This window comes from Microtus oregoni, unplaced genomic scaffold, assembly GCF_018167655.1.
Source record: "Microtus oregoni isolate MIOR12 unplaced genomic scaffold, Mior012 000007F_ref0000211, whole genome shotgun sequence".
Classification (NCBI taxonomy): Eukaryota; Metazoa; Chordata; class Mammalia; order Rodentia; family Cricetidae; genus Microtus; species Microtus oregoni.
In genome coordinates, this window is record NW_024543066.1 from 59217438 (window position 1) to 59233559 (window position 16122).

The 16122-nt window shown below is 53.4% G+C and overlaps 7 non-coding genes across 7 annotated transcripts; 3 read left to right on the forward strand and 4 right to left on the reverse strand.

Annotated features, from left to right (window-relative positions):
* Nucleotides 1-4443: 4443 nt before the first annotated feature.
* Nucleotides 4444-4515, reverse strand: Trnae-cuc. The gene has a single exon. It is a non-coding gene; the product is annotated as a tRNA-Glu (tRNA).
* Nucleotides 4516-4907: 392 nt separating this feature from the next.
* Nucleotides 4908-4979, reverse strand: Trnag-ucc. The gene has a single exon. It is a non-coding gene; the product is annotated as a tRNA-Gly (tRNA).
* A 717-nt stretch (nucleotides 4980-5696) lies between these two features.
* On the reverse strand, nucleotides 5697-5768 carry Trnad-guc. The gene has a single exon. It is a non-coding gene; the product is annotated as a tRNA-Asp (tRNA).
* Nucleotides 5769-6159: 391 nt separating this feature from the next.
* Nucleotides 6160-6242, forward strand: Trnal-cag. The gene has a single exon. It is a non-coding gene; the product is annotated as a tRNA-Leu (tRNA).
* Nucleotides 6243-6989: 747 nt separating this feature from the next.
* Nucleotides 6990-7060, forward strand: Trnag-gcc. Its single transcript has one exon. It is a non-coding gene; the product is annotated as a tRNA-Gly (tRNA).
* Nucleotides 7061-12024: 4964 nt separating this feature from the next.
* On the reverse strand, nucleotides 12025-12096 carry Trnaq-cug. Its single transcript has one exon. It is a non-coding gene; the product is annotated as a tRNA-Gln (tRNA).
* A 3527-nt stretch (nucleotides 12097-15623) lies between these two features.
* On the forward strand, nucleotides 15624-15697 carry Trnan-guu. The gene has a single exon. It is a non-coding gene; the product is annotated as a tRNA-Asn (tRNA).
* Nucleotides 15698-16122: the final 425 nt, after the last annotated feature.

The window sequence follows — 16122 nt, forward strand, 5'->3', positions numbered from 1 at the left end:
CAAGATGGCTCTTCCTCGCAGGTTCCGCACTGGCTCCTGGCCTTCTGAGACCTAGGCTCATGTAGGCTGCTCATTGGCAAGTCGTCTGTCCAGGGAGCTTAGCTTCCCTATCCGGGCCCAATCGACCGGTAATGCTCAAAGCCTTCTCCAGCGAGCTCAGGGTGTCCAGACTCTGTGTTGCGCACCTTCTCTGGCCTCCCAAGCCTAGGACCGTGTGTCCCTTCCTGCGGTCCTAATCCTCTTTGTGCTCGACTGCGGTGGGTACCACGAACGAAAACGTTCACTCACCTGTCACCGGACTCAACCACCGCCCACCGGCAGAGAAAGGGCCTGTCTCACCACAGGAGACAGACTGCCCTCTGCCACTTGTCAGTCCTTGACCAGCCTGAACAAAGGCGAGTGGGAGTGGTCGTGACCACCGCAGCTTTTTTTTTTTTTTTTTGTCTAAAGAGAACCCAGGAACAGAACCAAGTGGGGCTCTTCAGTTGACTCTTGTTGGCAGTCACAGCTCAAACAAGGTAGCCGAGCAAGAGAGACCCAACGTGGTGGCTTAGAGATGGGGATTTTACCCTGGCTGCTGCTGGTGGTGGTGGTGGTGGTGGTTTTGAGGTATGGAAGCGTTGGGTTAAGGGGGCGTTGGAAATGGATGGGAGCAGAGACAGCCTGATCTCCACTAGCAGGTCCTGGGACCATCTGCTGTGTTTCCTGCACATTTATTTCTGAGTAGGGACCAGGATCACGTCATATTCTGATCAAATGTGTGACTTAGAGAAACCTTGAGGCCGGGCGGTGGTGGCGCACGCCTTTAACCCAGCACTCGGGAGGCAGAGACAGGCGGATCTCTGTGAGTTCAAGGCCAGCCTGGTCTACAGAGCTAGTTCCAGGACAGGCTCCAAAGCCACAGAGAAGCCCTGTCTTGAAAAACCAAAAAAAAAAAAAAAAAAAAAGAAAGAAAGAAATTGGACACCAAAACAACACATAATCCAATAAAAAAAAATGGAGTAAAGACATAAACAGAGAACTCTCAACAGAGGAATCTAAAATGGCTGAAAGACACTTTAAGGAAATGCTCAACATCCTTAGTCATCAGAGAAACACAAATCAAAACAACTCTGAGTTTCCATCTTATACCTGAAAGAATGACCAAGATAAAAAACACTGATGACAGCTTATGCTGGAGAGGTTGTGGGGAAAAGGGAACACTTCTGCATTGCTGGTGGGAATGCAAGCTGGTGGGTACAACACTTTGGATGTCAGTGTGGCGATTTCTCAGAAAATTAGGAAACAACCTTCCTCAAGACCCAGTAATACCACTTTTGGGTATATGTCCAAAAGATGCTCAATCATGCCACAAGGACATGTGCTCAACTATGTTCATAGTAGCTTTGTTTGTCATAGCCAGAAACTGTGAACAACCTAAATGCCCCTCGATCGAAAAATGGGTAAGGAAAATGTGGTACATTTACACAATGGAGTACTACACAGCAGAAAGAAAAAAAAACTCAACAGCTTGAATTTTGCAGGAAAATGGATGGAGCTAGAAAGCGTTATTTAGAGTGAGGTAACCCAGACAAGAAAGATTATCACATGTATTCACTCATAGGTGGTTTTTAAACATAAAGCAAAGAAAGCCAGCCTACAAACCACAATCCCAGAGACCTTAGACAACAATGAGGACACTAAGAGAGACTTACATAGATCTAATCTATATGGGAAGTAGAGAGTAGAAAAAGACAAGACCTCCTGAGTAAATTGGGAGCATGGGGACCTTGGGGGAAGGTTGAAGCGGGGAAGGGAGAGGCAGAGAGGAGAGCAGAGAAAAATGTAGAGCTCACTGAATATCAATTTTAAAAAAGGGGGAAAAAAATCATCTCATGGAGGCATCTGCTCAGCTGAGAGTCTCTCTTCCCAGATGAGTGCAGGGTTTTGTTAAGTTCTCCAGAAACAAGCAGCACGGTTGACCCTGCCCCAACGCGGCACAGAAGCCGGCGGTTTTTTGTTTGTTTTTTTTTTTTTTTTTAAATATTTATTTATTTATTATGGACACACTATTCTGTTTGCATATATGTCTATAGGCCAGAAGGACACCAGACCTCATTACAGATGGTTGTCAGCCACCATGTGGTTGCTGGGAATCGAACTCGGCTCCTTTGGAAGAGCTTGCAATGCTCTTAACCACTGAGCCATCTCTCCAGCCCCTTTTTTTTGTTTTTTTGAGACAGGATTTTTCTGTAGCTTCGGAGCCTGTCCTGAAACTCCCTTTGTAGACTAGGCTGGCCTCGAACTCTCAGAGATCCGCCTGCCACTCCCTCCCGAGTGCTGGGATTAAAGGCGTGCGCCACCACCGCCCGGCAAGCCGGCGTTTTTTTGAACCATAACCATTCCTTTCTTGTTCATCCCCAAGAACTCCTTTTATTCCCGAAAGCACGGGATCGGCTCTGTCCCAGCAATACCCCACTCCTGGTACCTATTTCAGTCTGAGTCAGGCTTGGGATTGTTGCCATCAAACACCACGACCAAAGGCAGCTTGGGCGGAGAAGTGTCGGTTTCTTGGGCTCCTAAGTCCCTCACAGAGGGCAGCCCCGGTAGGAAAGCAGAGGCAGGACCTGATGCGGTAGGTAGCTGTCGGTGGGGGAGGTGCTCCCACCTGGCTTGCTCAGCCTGCTGCCCTACACCTCAGGACCACGTGCCCAAGGATGGCACGCCCCTGGCCACAACCACCCCGGCTCTGCCCCCGCACCCCAACCACCATCCCTACCGCCTGTCTGCTGTCTGTCCCACAGCAATCATTCGATCGTTCATCGCAGGCACATGCTAGAAAGACCTTTTCTCCAAGCAGAGTCCCTCTTTCCAGCCAGAAGGGCCGAGCTGAGGAGAAACCAGGGAGCATAGAGGCAAGCGTGGATCCTTGCCTTTGGCATGCGACGGCCCCATTCGGACACCTGCCAGCGTAGGCTTCTCCGATGTCTTTTTTTCCCATAGCCTTTTCATGGGAACCACACAACTGGCCCGGCAGCTTGCTGGACAGACCCTTCCCAGATCCAGCTCGACACGGGTATCTCTCCGTGTCATCTATTGGGAAGGCTTCAGGGCGGGACTGGGTTGAGGTCGGGTGGGAAAAAGGCGTGTCTGCCCCCCCACCCCCCCGAGTGGGCACAGACTATGCCTCCCATCGAGGCGGAGCCGAACCCAGCGGTAAGCACACCACCATCTGTCTCCGTGCCCCGGACCTGCTGACAGGGTCACGACCGAGGGGACCCACCCGGCAACGGACCCAAAACCTAGGTGGGCAGAGGTTCCGCTCCAATTTCCCGACTCACACAGGTACCTGCACCGCTTGTCCGCGCACACAAGGAGCCGCAGAAACAGCGGCCTTAAAAGAGCCAGGCTTGGCCTCAGCTACCCCCAAGCCATTCTGGGGGCTTTCTAGGAAATCGGGCCTAGGGTCGGGCACTGTCCGCCCTGCGGCGATGCGGAAGCTTAGTAACCACACCAGGTGCTTTCCGCATTCACCCTGTCTGTTTTCAGCACCGAATCAACACCACCCCACAGAGCACCCCCACCCACGGACGGACACGCGCTCTCCTCCCGATTCCATATCAACACTGCCACCATAAACGATCACTTAGAGACCCTGGAGTTTTGCAAGATACGCATGCCTACGCTCACACACATACACACAGAGGACAGAGAGAGACAGACATATTTACACACACACACACACACACACACACACACACACACACACTGTAGACTGGAACGAATCACTGCATTTGCTTGAAGTCGGCGCTCAGTTGTGAAGAGCAGAGGAAAGGTCCCAGGGAGCGTGTGATGCAGGTGTGGCAGGTAGGGCAAGCAAGACTGTTTCTTGGAGACCTAAGAGCAGGCGATAGAATGAGGTGGAGACTCAGTGGGCTCCATGAGTGGGTCGGAAGCTTGCGCGAGAGCGCTGCGTGTCGGGTGTTTGTGTGTCGTCGGTGTGATAATGGCGGTGTGTAGGCTGGGTGTGTCGGGCCGCAGCAGGGCTTAGCTGGACAGGCCCTGAGGATTTGGTGTGTGCAGGAAAAGACGGTGGGCGTGAGTGGGAAGCAAGGAAAAGGGTGGTGAGTATGCGGGTAGAAAGCGCCAGTGAGGCTGCAGGCTGTTGGGTTGCAAGGGAGGGTGTACGTACTTACGAGTGGAGCGGAGCAGCAGGGACTGGCGGCGACGCTCTTGGGCAATAGGTAAGAGAGGTGATGTGGGGATAGTGCCTCCCCCCCGTGCAGGGCAGGGCAGGACAAGTGTCAAGAAGGGGGCGAGGTGGCGAGGTGTCCGGAGGCAAAGATGCCAGCAGGGTGTCGCGGCGACGCTGTTGGGCAAAAAGTGAGAGAGGTGAGGTTGGGGCCTGACAGGTGTCAAGAAAGGGGAGAGTTACAGAGAGTTACAGAGTGGAAGAAGAGAAACTTCCCTGACCGGGAATCGAACCCGGGCCGCGGCGGTGAGAGCGCCGAATCCTAACCACTAGACCACCAGGGAGCGACGGACAGAGTCTGACGGTGCGCGCCTCTCGTGGGCAGCCAGAATCTTAGCCAGTCTGCCAAGTTGACTGACTACCAGCCGCTCGCCCCAACCGCCCTCCCGCCTGCCCGGCCGGCAATACGCGGCTGGCATTGGGCGCCCATGCGATCGATCGGCGCCTGCCCGTGCCCCCTGGCCCTGCCCGTCTGGTGCCCGGTGCCCTCTGTCGCTTCTCCGGCAAGCCGGGCGCCACTTCCCGCTAAGACGCCACACTCTCAAAAGGTCTAGAACCTCCTCCCATTGTGTGGTCGTTCGGCCCGCCACGGCGCAGTGCAGTCTCGGGACAGGCGGAGAGTCGCCGCAGAACAGGGCCACTGTCGGCCCTGAACCTTGGCAAAAGGCGGATCCTGTGCGTTGGCCGGGAATCGAACCCGGGTCAACTGCTTGGAAGGCAGCTATGCTCACCACTACACCACCAACGCCGTACTGACACGATGACACACACACACACACACACACACACACACTCACTCACACTGACACGATGACACACACACACTACGCAGGGGACTGCCGCCAGCCAGCGGACAGCGACGATGTCGCGGTCGCCTACCAGGTCTTCCCACCCTGCCCCAACCTCAAAGTCAAAGCCGAAGCCGACACCGACGAAGACACCGACACCCACGCCAACCCCAACTGGGCCTCCGCCGCCGAGCACGCGTTGTTCCTCACCGTCCCATGCCACCCTGTGCTGCGCGGCGCTCTCGCCTCCTGACTGCAGCAACCGGGCCAGGGCAGCTCACGCAACAAGGGCCACAGGAGCCAGGGAGCAGCCGGGACAACACCGAGCGGGCACGTCACCACCCAGAGCCGCCTGGCACAGCGGTGGCTCAGGCACCGAGGGTCGCACGCCCCCGGCTCTTACACACGCCCGGCCGCCTCTTCAGTGTGTGTGTGTGTGTGTGTGTGTGTGTGTGTGTGTGTGTGTGTAAGTCGCCTCCCCAGGCGTCAGAGCCCTGGGCCAAGCGCCAGGTTAGGGACCCGACGGCCGGGAGGCATGTGGGCCCGCCTGGCAGTGGGCGGCCCGAGCCCGGCTCTTGGGCCAGAGGACCACTGTCCTGGCATTGGGTCGAGGGACCAAGCAAGCAAGGATGACCAACGGGCCAAGGGCCGCCGTCTGGCTAAAAAGGATGATGTGTCTCCCCGTCGGGGAATCGAACCCCGGTCTCCCGCGTGACAGGCGGGGATACTCACCACTATACTAACGAGGACGACGACGACGACGCCACCCTCCCTCCCTCTGAAGCACCGCGGACCTCCGCACCCATCCCCAAAGTCTCCCCGACGCGGCCAAACGCCCCTCCCACCAGGACGCAGACCCGCAGCCACGTGCGACCACCGCGTCCCAGCCCCCTAGTCCCGCCCATGCCCGCGGGAGACTCTGGTCCCGTTCCTGGGTGGTCCCGCCTGGGCTGGGGTGGTGTGGGGAGCCAAACTGGAAACGGGACCGGGACCGGGACGAGACAGGGAACGACTTTGGCGCCTAGTAACACCTCGACGTGGACCCGGTGGACACCGCTCCACGCTTGCAGCTTGATCACCCAGACCCACACTAGCCCGGGTGCCCCGACACGACAGATCCGCCGCGTGTTCACACTCGTAGTCAGGATGGCCGAGCGGTCTAAGGCGCTGCGTTCAGGTCGCAGTCTCCCCTGGAGGCGTGGGTTCGAATCCCACTCCTGACAGCCTCGCCTTTTTGCCCCACCCCACCAAACCTGTGACTGCCTCCTTCCACCGCCTCTCCGACGCCGCCCAAACTCCCCTCACGCCCGCAACCTTCTCACACGCCTGCGCCTGGAGGAGCGCCCTGCTCTGAACACCCGACACTTACTGGAGGGCAGCGGCAGCGGCGCGTGCTGGATACCTTGCTAAATTAGCCACCTCCGGGGGGTGCGGAGGGAGAGGCTCGATTCCTTGAGGGCGCCGATCCTGAGCACCCCGCCAGCCCAGCCGGCCGGCCCAGTGCCAACAGAGGACCTCATCCATCCCTACCCGACACCGGCACTTCTTGGCCCGGCCCTCGAGCTCACCACCCCTTTCCCGCTCGTTCCTGCTCCTCCAGCTCCTGCGGGAGAAGCCCACTGCGCCCATCCTCTCGGGCTGTGCTCGTCCAGGCTTCTTCTGTGCGCAGGTGGCCGTCGCCAGCGCACATTTGCCGACCCTTGCTGCGCGCACCACCGGCCCGCAAGCTCGCTGGCTCGCTAGCTCCTCGGCTGGCAGCAGGAAGAAGCAGGGTTGATGTGGGACCTAGGCGTCCCGGAGATGGGAGAGTCGCGGCTCAGCCGCGAAGCCTCAGTCTGGTCCCGGGACTCTCTTGTCCGTGGCCCTTGTGTTTGCCTGCTTGGTCCATGGGGCCAAGTCCCGGCATCTAGGTGTCAGGGGGAAAAGAGGAGCTAGCTGGTCCTGGAACCCAGCTGCCAGGCCAGGCCATGGCATGGGTGGTTCAGTGGTAGAATTCTCGCCTGCCACGCGGGAGGCCCGGGTTCGATTCCCGGCCCATGCAGGGTCCAGTCCCTTTTGGTCCTCATGCACCCAATGCCCAGGGTGCACAGCGACAGCGGACTACCACTAACCCAGTCATCCAGAGCCTACCCAGCAGCCTAGTCCTCTCTCCTCAACTGGGACGCCGTCACCCGCCCTAACCATCGCTCTGCTACAGCTACCACTCCACTTCAAAGCTCCTGACTCACCATCCCAGGTCCACACAGTCGCAGCCGCCATCCAGCGCCTCCACTTTTCTTATAACTCCACCTCGCGGCACTCACACCCCACACCTCCAGCCTCCCACTCCACAGTGCCGTCCACGCACAGCCTGGCTCTCCCACAATCGACACTTACTTGGTGAACCTCTCTTGGCCGGGACCTCAAAAACCTCCCTAGCCCCAGACCCTGTTCTGCCTCCGTTGCCAAGGGACAGTCACGCAGGGCACCAGGTGCCTTCTCTCCCCTAATTCTTCACCAACAGCAACTCTTGAAGAGCCCAGAGAGCTTCAGAGTTCCCGGGCGACGGCAGCCGGCAGGAGGTCTCTCTCTCTCTCTCTCTCTCTCTCTCTCTCTCTCTCTCTCTCTCTCTCTCTCAAGATGTACTTTTTTCGCCGGGCGGTGGTGGCACACACCTTTAATCCCAGCACTTGGGAGGCAGAGGCAGGCGGATCTCTGGGAGTCCGAGGCCAGCCTGGTCTACAGAGCTAGTTCCAGGACAGGCACCAAAGCTACAGAGAAACCCTGTCTCGAAAAACAAAAAACAAAACAAAAAAAATTACTTCTTTTATCCTATATGAAGTGAGTTTTTCTTGCATGTATGTTCCTGTACTACATGCTTGCCAGTATCTCCATGAAATTTGGAGTTCCAGAAGGTTGTGGTCACCATTTCCTCTGCAAACCGAGGTTCTCTGCAGGAACAACAAACCCTCTTAACTCTCTTGCCTCCCCTCTCTAGCTTTTTTGCTAGTTTTCTGTCTCCTGCTTTCTGGACCTTGAGGGGGGGGGGGGCAGAGCCCTCATTTTCTGGGTCTGACTCTGAGTCTCTTTCTCTTGGTGTCTGCTCCCCACTCTCTGAGTGTAACCACTGTACACCCTGTCTCTGTAGAGCCTAGACTGGTGGTCACTGGTTCCAGCACAGACTATGGCAAGGGAGGGAGGTGGGGAGAGGAATCAGGATGAAGACATCAAAGAAGACAGTGGCCAGAAAGTCTGGGAGCTCCTAACCACAGGCTGCATGTGAAGCAAAGGCCAGTGACGGCACAGGATAAAATGTTGAAAACGGTAGGCTTCATAAGTTACACATGAACTCATGGCTCACATGACTCTTGTGACCCTCTGTGATAGAGCTGGGAAGTGCTTTTAATAAATTCTTTTTTTTCTGGTTCACACTGACTTGGGAATCCCAGCAGATGCTCTTTGAACTCCTAATTCATGCCTCTAACAGGACTCTGCTCCTTCCCAGTGCAGATTCTGCTCTCCCACTGCTTAGGACCATATGCACCCGATGGCTGAGAACAAAATGGAGCAGGCTGTCACCTGTCAGATGTACCTGTTCTGTCGCTACTGATCTCCCTCTCCTGCAATCTCTCTGTCCTCTTTGACCACTACTGATCTCCCTCTCCCGCAATCTCTCTGTCCTCTTTGACCACTACTGATCTCCCTCTCCCGCAATCTCTCTGTCCTCTTTGACCACTACTGATCTCCCTCTCCCGCAGTCTCTCTGTCCTCTTTGACCACTGTTGCCTGTGCACACAACAGCTGCTGGTGCCGTGGCTTCCTGTCTCCTCACTGACACCCGCCCCTTCTGTCCATCCCCTTCCTCTTTCCTCTGCCCTCCCCCAACATCCCGGCTGCCATCCTGTGTGGATCCCTGTTCTCTACGAATATCCACACTCCTCTCTCTCTCTGCATCTCTGTGACTGCTCCTTTGGGGTCTTCCTCCCTGCCTCACATTAGCGAGCCATACTTCCTCTTCTTCCCTGTCTCCTTAATTCTCTTAACTGTGGACAGATCTCTTCCTGTGCAGGTGTTTCTTGGGGCCCGTCTTTCCTTGTTCCTCTAACATTTAAAGAAGCGTGCTGACATGGCACTGTCCTATTGAAACCCCTGCTTGCCTCTGTACAAACCGGGAAACTTCATCGGCCCTATTTCCCCAACGCCTCCCACTCTGAGAAAACTGAACAAAGGAATGGCCCTAAAAACCCAGTTCTAAATTTCTGGCAGTAGATGGAATCCACCTTTTTGACGAAGCCAGTCCACCCAAGTGCCCGCCCAGCAGCTTAGCTTTTGACCATACTTGGGCACAGTCCCAGCTTCTGGCCGGCATATCACCCCTTGCCTATGATCTATAAAACCTCGCTGCCAGCCGGGCGATGGTGGCGCACGCCTTTAATCCCAGCACTCGGGAGGCAGAGGCAGGCGGATCTCTGTGAGTTCGAGACCAGCCTGGTCTACAGAGCGAGTTCCAGGACAGGCTCCAAAGCCACAGAGAAACCTGTCTCGAAAAACAAACAAACAAAAAAAAAACCTCGCTGCCTTATCCCAGGCACTCGACTTCCCTAGTGCCATTCTCTGGGACTGGTGAACCTGCCTGGGAGCGATGTCCAATAAATCTGCATTTATCTGGTTTTAATTTGGTCTGATCTGGCCATTTGTGCTGGCAGAAACCTATAAACCTATCAAGCTGTCGTAAGGAAGAAATGAATGAATGCACCCACAGCTCCTCAGCAGTGGCAGGCACCTGGCGTACTTACTGCATGGACTTGGTGAATGGGAACGTTCCTGCTTAAGGCACGACATCAGAGACAAGACATTATAAAAACTGATGGCATTTAGGTTACATCCTCAGTACTCAACCGTGTGGCAGACCCTGTGACACCTGTCCTTCCTGTTCTGCAGCCATTCCTGGGCTAGGGGAGTTCCAGAACCCAAGTCCCCAGCAGGTCTATCTGCTCTCATTATATCCCATCCCTTCCCACCTTGTTCCTTTTTCCTGTCTTTGTCTCTTTATTATTGTTTTTTATGTGCATTGGTGTTTTGTCTGCATGTCTGTCTGTGTGAGGAGACCCCGGAACTGGAGCTACAGACAGTTGTGAGCTGCCATATGGTTGCTGAGAGAAGTGAGCCGGGCCATCTCTCCAGCCTGCCCTGTCTTTATCTCTTATTCCCTGCCCTTTGTCCCTCTGGGGCAAATAATTATCCTTTGTTCTGAGAACTTACTCTTGGGGTGTCCTGTGCCAAATACCAGTCCCTTCAGTTGGCTCTGGGCTGAAGCAGTGAAAATGGCTGGCAGTGCTGAGTGGCCCAAGCCCAGTTCATTATCACAACAGAAGGGTCTCCATCTCAGGGAGGAACAGGTGAAGCAGAGGATTCAGACAAGGGCTCTGATGAAGAGCAGACCGTGGGGAAGAAATATGACAGGGCCAGAGGTCTGTGACACACGGCTAACACTCAGGGAAACTCGACCAGGCTGGCGGCTCCCTCCTGTGTTCCTGTCTTCAGGTCCTTGCTGTGTGACTCTCATCACCCCACAGAGTAAACCTACTCATCTCAGTCAGGGAACGGAGAGTAAAACAAAGCAGGGACACCACCAAGACCACAGGGCAAGCAGTGAACTTCACTGGGGTTGCTTACAGAAGCAGAAACTGCTCAAAAGACAGTGGCAATCCAAAAGGCCATCACAGCAAGGATGACACTTCACAAAAGCGGGGAACCTGGAGTGCAGGAGCCTGCAGGCAGCTCAGGTGGTTTGAGAGTGTCTCTCTGCAGCCCTTACAGCTTGGTTGGATGCTTGTGGAGGGAGGGCCCTCGTGAATCTGCTCAGTTTCAGGGACTTCCTGAAGCGATTGGGCTGTTTACTCTTGAACTTCCTTGCAAGGATTTCCTTCCTTCACTGCCTTTTAACACCCTGTTTTAAGTTCCCCTTAGAACACCCACTGTTCCACTTCCCTTTTAAGTCCTATCTCTTAATCAAGCCCAGGCAACACTGAAGGTTTTAACAGCTACACAACAGCTCCTCTCCCTGGAGCCTTGGCACCTGCTTGGAGTGGGGAAAGGGGATGTGGGGGAGGAGCGAGAGCACTTCCAGCTTCTGCTTAATATGATTAATGTATCAAGGTGCCATGCTTAGGGCCCGTGTGTCCCAAACCCAGCATACCTAAGGTGCAAACCCCAGAATCCAAAACAGCAATATAAGTCTCTGAAAAGATTAATTTCAAGTGCTTACATTTATACAAAGGATTGAGTTTTGATTTACTATACATTCTTTTCTCTCAAGTTTATGCGTCCAGCCGGGCGGTGGTGGCGCTTGCCTTTAATCCCAGCACTCGGGAGGCAGAGACAGGCAGATCTTTGTGAGTTAGAGGCCTGGTCTACAAGAGGTAGTTCCAGGACAGGCTCCGTAGCTACAGAGAAACCTTGTCTCAAAAAAAAAAAAAAAAGTTTATGCGCCCAAATCTTATTATGAAAACAGCAGTCCCCTGAACACTTGAACACGTCCCCTAAGAAATGCTGTTATCCAAGAGTGCAGTCGTCATGTTGTTTGGTATTTATCTCATCTCTGAAAACTATTGTTTTTTTCTTGGGCCTGTAGAGGTAACTTGGGAGTTTGTGGGTTCCCTCCCTAGGCCGTGCTGAGGGAGACAGCAAGGAGTCTACTGCATGGAAACCTCTGAGCCCCGGCCAAGTGAGGAGGCTTTCGAGGCAAAAGCCGTTGACACATGCCTGGGTGGTCGGTTCCAGAGGACCCCTGGGCCACAGCCGCTCAGCTCTTCTCCCAGCACTACCCGAAAACAGTTAGTAAACCAAGATCCAGGACAATATAAACAGGCAGCTGCAGTCTCTGCTCCCGCCTGAACTGCAGCAAAGCCTGCTCCTGGGCATCCAAGGACTCAATAGCCTCAGGTCAGGTCGCCCTAAGAGCTTTGCAGGGAACCGAGGATCTCCTCATTTAAATGAAAGAAAAATCTCCCAAGGCAAACATAAAGGTCCCACCGAGATTTGAACTCGGATCGCTGGATTCAGAGTCCAGAGTGCTCACCATTACACCATGGAACCAACACACTGTGATCTTTCCCTGTCTAACATTTCCTGGGTTGTGGAATGGATTGTCAACCATCCAATCTTTCCTGCTGACTGCCCTACTGTATTTCATCTGCACCTGGGAAAAGATGGGGAGCCCCTCAGCTCAGAGCTGGGAAGGAGTTCTTCCAGCCTGCATCATCTGTCTTAGATTGCCACTCCCTCCCATAGGCCTGACATCTGCAATAAATGGTGTGAGTCTTGTCGTTTGCCTTTTCCCCTCCACCCAGGAACACCAAGAGCAAGATTTGGAAGTTCCTGCCTTGCTTGGTCACCTAGCAGCCACAGTGGTCCTCCGCCACTTCCTATAATCTGTAAAAGTGGGTCAGCAGTGGAGGGAGATGGGACGTAGGGGAAGCTTCTTATTTTTCGTTATATATACGCATGTATACACATTTGGGTTTTGTGTTTTCTACAACAAATGTTTAAAAAAACAAAGTTAAACAAGCAGTTACATAAAGCATTCAAGATAGCGTTAATCCCCAAAAAAGTGAGGAGAAAGAGCACCTACTTAAATCATCACGGCCAAATGAATTAAAGCATGCAATTAATCAAAGCAAGCTTTTTTGATTATGTATGCCTTCTGCCTCCCTCAAATGTGGGCTTCAAGAGGTTAGCATTGGACATAAGGAAGACAGGGATTTTATAGTTTGGGGGGTTTACAAATGGGGAATTTGGTGGGCAAAATAGGTGGCGTTACAGAAATAGAACTTAACAAGGTGTCCATAACAACCTTAAAAGAAAGACAGGGTTGCAAGATGGGCATTCCATTCCAGCGGTTTTTTTTTTTTTTTTCCGAGACAGGGTTTCTCCGTAGCTTTTGGTTCCTGTCCTGGAACTAGCTCTTGTAGACCAGGCTGGCCTCGAACTCACAGAGATCCGCCTGCCTCTGCCTCCCGAGTGCTGGGAGGAAAGGCGTGCGCCACCACCGCCCAGCCCATTCCAGCGTTTTGAAGCAAAGGCATGGCTTCTGTTTCCTGGAACAGACAGCACAGGACCACTTGTTAAGGTGGGGCATCGCCCAGTCCTTGAGAAACAGAGGGTTAATCACGAACAGGAATGAACCTAGTTCGCCTTTACTGTAAGATGGCTCTAAGAGACCAGTATTGGCTCAGGAGCCCCAAGACCAACTTCCCAGCACAAAAGAGATTTATTTGCCCCAGAAAAAGGGAAGGGAAAAGGGAAAGGAGAGAAAAGGGCAAGGGAGAGGGGGCAGGAATATTTGTCCCAGAGGGACAAAGGACTGTCTCTGGATAGACAGAAGATGGACATGACCCACAGGCAAATGGTGGTTTATAAAGGTAAAAGGGGAATGCTCATGTCAGGGTGAAGAGTTTAATTTTAATTGGGTATGTTAATTAGGTGAGTCAAATAGGGATTTTGATTGGTGGACTTTAATACTTTGATAGCTGGACCTTGGTAGTCAGCCTCAGGAGGAGGAGGAAGTGGCCAAATAAGGGACCAGACAGACCTTGGTGGCTAGCTTTAGGAATGTAATCTAAAGGTTTTTTAGCAAGGCAGAGGGAATGGGGGAGAAGAGCAAGGCCTGCCAGAGCCATCGGCTCAAGGGGGCTGGTTTCCTTCCAATGGCACGAGATGGAGGCACGAGATGATGGAGGCGCGAGATGATGGAGGCGCGAGATGATGGAGGCGCGAGATGATGGAGGCGCGAGATGATGGAGGCGCGAGATGATGGAGGCGCGAGATGATGGAGGCGCGAGATGATGGAGGCGCGAGATGGAGGCATGAGATGGAGGCAGGCTGGCTCATCATCAGTCCATACTTGCTATGTTAAAACACCATATGTCAAACTGGAAAGGCTGACTATTATTTTCTGACTTACTTTTAATAATTGATTATAAACCTAGTGTGGAGGCATTTACCTTTTATCCCAGTACTTGGGAGGCAGAAGCAGGCAGATCTCTACAGAATCAATTCCAGGTCAGCCTGAGCTACATGGCTAGATATTGTCTCAAAATAACATAAATAAATTCAAAATTATTACATTGTAGTGTATTTGCTCATGCTTTGCAAAAAAAAACATTTTTCAATAACAATACACACATTCGTCTCTTGAACAAATAGCTGTGTGACTCGCTGTGCGAGACAAACGCCTGCTCACTCCTGGGTCTCCACAGGTCCTCACTCCTGACCGGGCGGCTCCCACCTGACTGCTGGGAGCCACGCTGCCTAGTTTCAGACCAGTATATGAGTGTTTGTCCAACGGGTCTCCGGATGAGGCAAAGCCCCCGGGGACAGTCTCCCTCAGCAAGGACCAGTGGACTTCGGGACAGCGCAGAAGGCTGCTGGGACCATGCGGCCTGTACGCTGTTCCCTCTTACAAGGATTGGTGATTCTCTTGGCGGTTTTGGTGTCATTTTGTTAATCACGCATGGGACAGACATGATCATTCCTGGAAACCTCAGTTTTTCTCTAATATCTTCCCCTAAAATTCCTTGGGAGCTGATGCTTCCCCGGGTTCTTGTCTGGAGGTGTCAGTTGTCACTGCAGCCCCCAGCAGCTGTTCTAATTCAGGGCTGACAGATGGGAGGCAGAGCACCACGTTTGCTGTAAATGTGTTTTGAACGGCACTGTTATTTTTGAAAATGTGTGCCTATGTCAATCACCAGTTTTGTAAAGACAGGATGTACCTGGCTCCATATTCGGCCAAGCTAACAAAATTTTTGGTTTAAAGATGTTTTGGTGTAAAAGTTGGAAGAAAACATATTTTGCATATTTTTCTTGGTTTTTCGAGACAGGGCTTAATCTGTAGCTTTGGAGCCTCTCCTGGCTCTTGTAGACCAGGCTGGCCTCAAACTCCCAGAGATCCACCTGCCTCTGCCTCCCAAGTGCTGGGATTAAAGGCATGCGCCATCAACCTCCGGGTTTGCATATTCTTTTTTGCGGGAGATTAACGTTGGAGGATGGGGAAATTTGTTAATGTGGAAAAACATGCTTGTTTTGATGTATAAATAAAGACGGCTAAAGTTATTCGGGGCCAGCCACTGTGTGAAACTCATATGGCAGTCGGACAATTTATTTCTCGCGCCGAGCCCCTTTCTGACTCAGGACCTGAACCCAGGGTGGACCGCGGCACCTGTTCTCCCCTTCCTACCACCCATGGCCTTTCCTACGCTTGCCTCCCAGGCCCAAGCCCTGGACAGTGCAGTGACTCAGACACACGCTTAGGATGACCAGCCCCAGGGAACGATCGATCCTATAGCGTACGGGGGGCATCTTCACCCCGACAGCGTGGGGCCCCCCAGACTCCACGCTGGAGTGGCTGCGCGACCCCAGCATAGGAAGGTGCGGGCAGGACATGCGGGGTTCATGACTTCCGGGTGAGCTCGGGAAGCAGGCGGGGCTGCATCCCAACTGCTGCAACGCAGCGAGCACCGCGACCCTCTATTGAGGACCGAATTCTCTCCCGTGATCACCCCAAGGCGTGGTGGACTTGGTGACGCATCACTCAACATCCTGCCAACCTATCCTTTTTCTTCAGTGTCTCTGTGGCGCAATCGGTTAGCGCGTTCGGCTGTTAACCGAAAGGTTGGTGGTTCAAGCCCACCCAGGGACGGCTACGCCTAGTTTTAATACGTTCCTTACTTACACCTCAGAAAACTTAAGAGAAACCATCCCAAGCCACAAACCACTCCCACCACCTCTAGGGTCAACAGTACATAACACTTCTCATCTACACAAAGGAAGTTTACAGACGTATCCAGGGCAGGGTTTAGACTGTGGGGGAGTGTTCATTGCTTACACTGTTCCTATCCATTTTATTTAGTTTCTTTTAGACAGGGCTGGAAATTTCTCACCAGGCTTTCTCAAGTCCCTGATGCCTCCACCGCAGCAGACGTGATTAGAGGCAGGAAACATCACACCTGACAGCGACCTACTGTGAACCAGTTATTCCCCTGGTATTGTGCCCAGATTACGACCCCCAGAGAGGGACCACCAGAGAGGTCCAGACTGTAACTAATGTGTGTTACATTTGTGTGT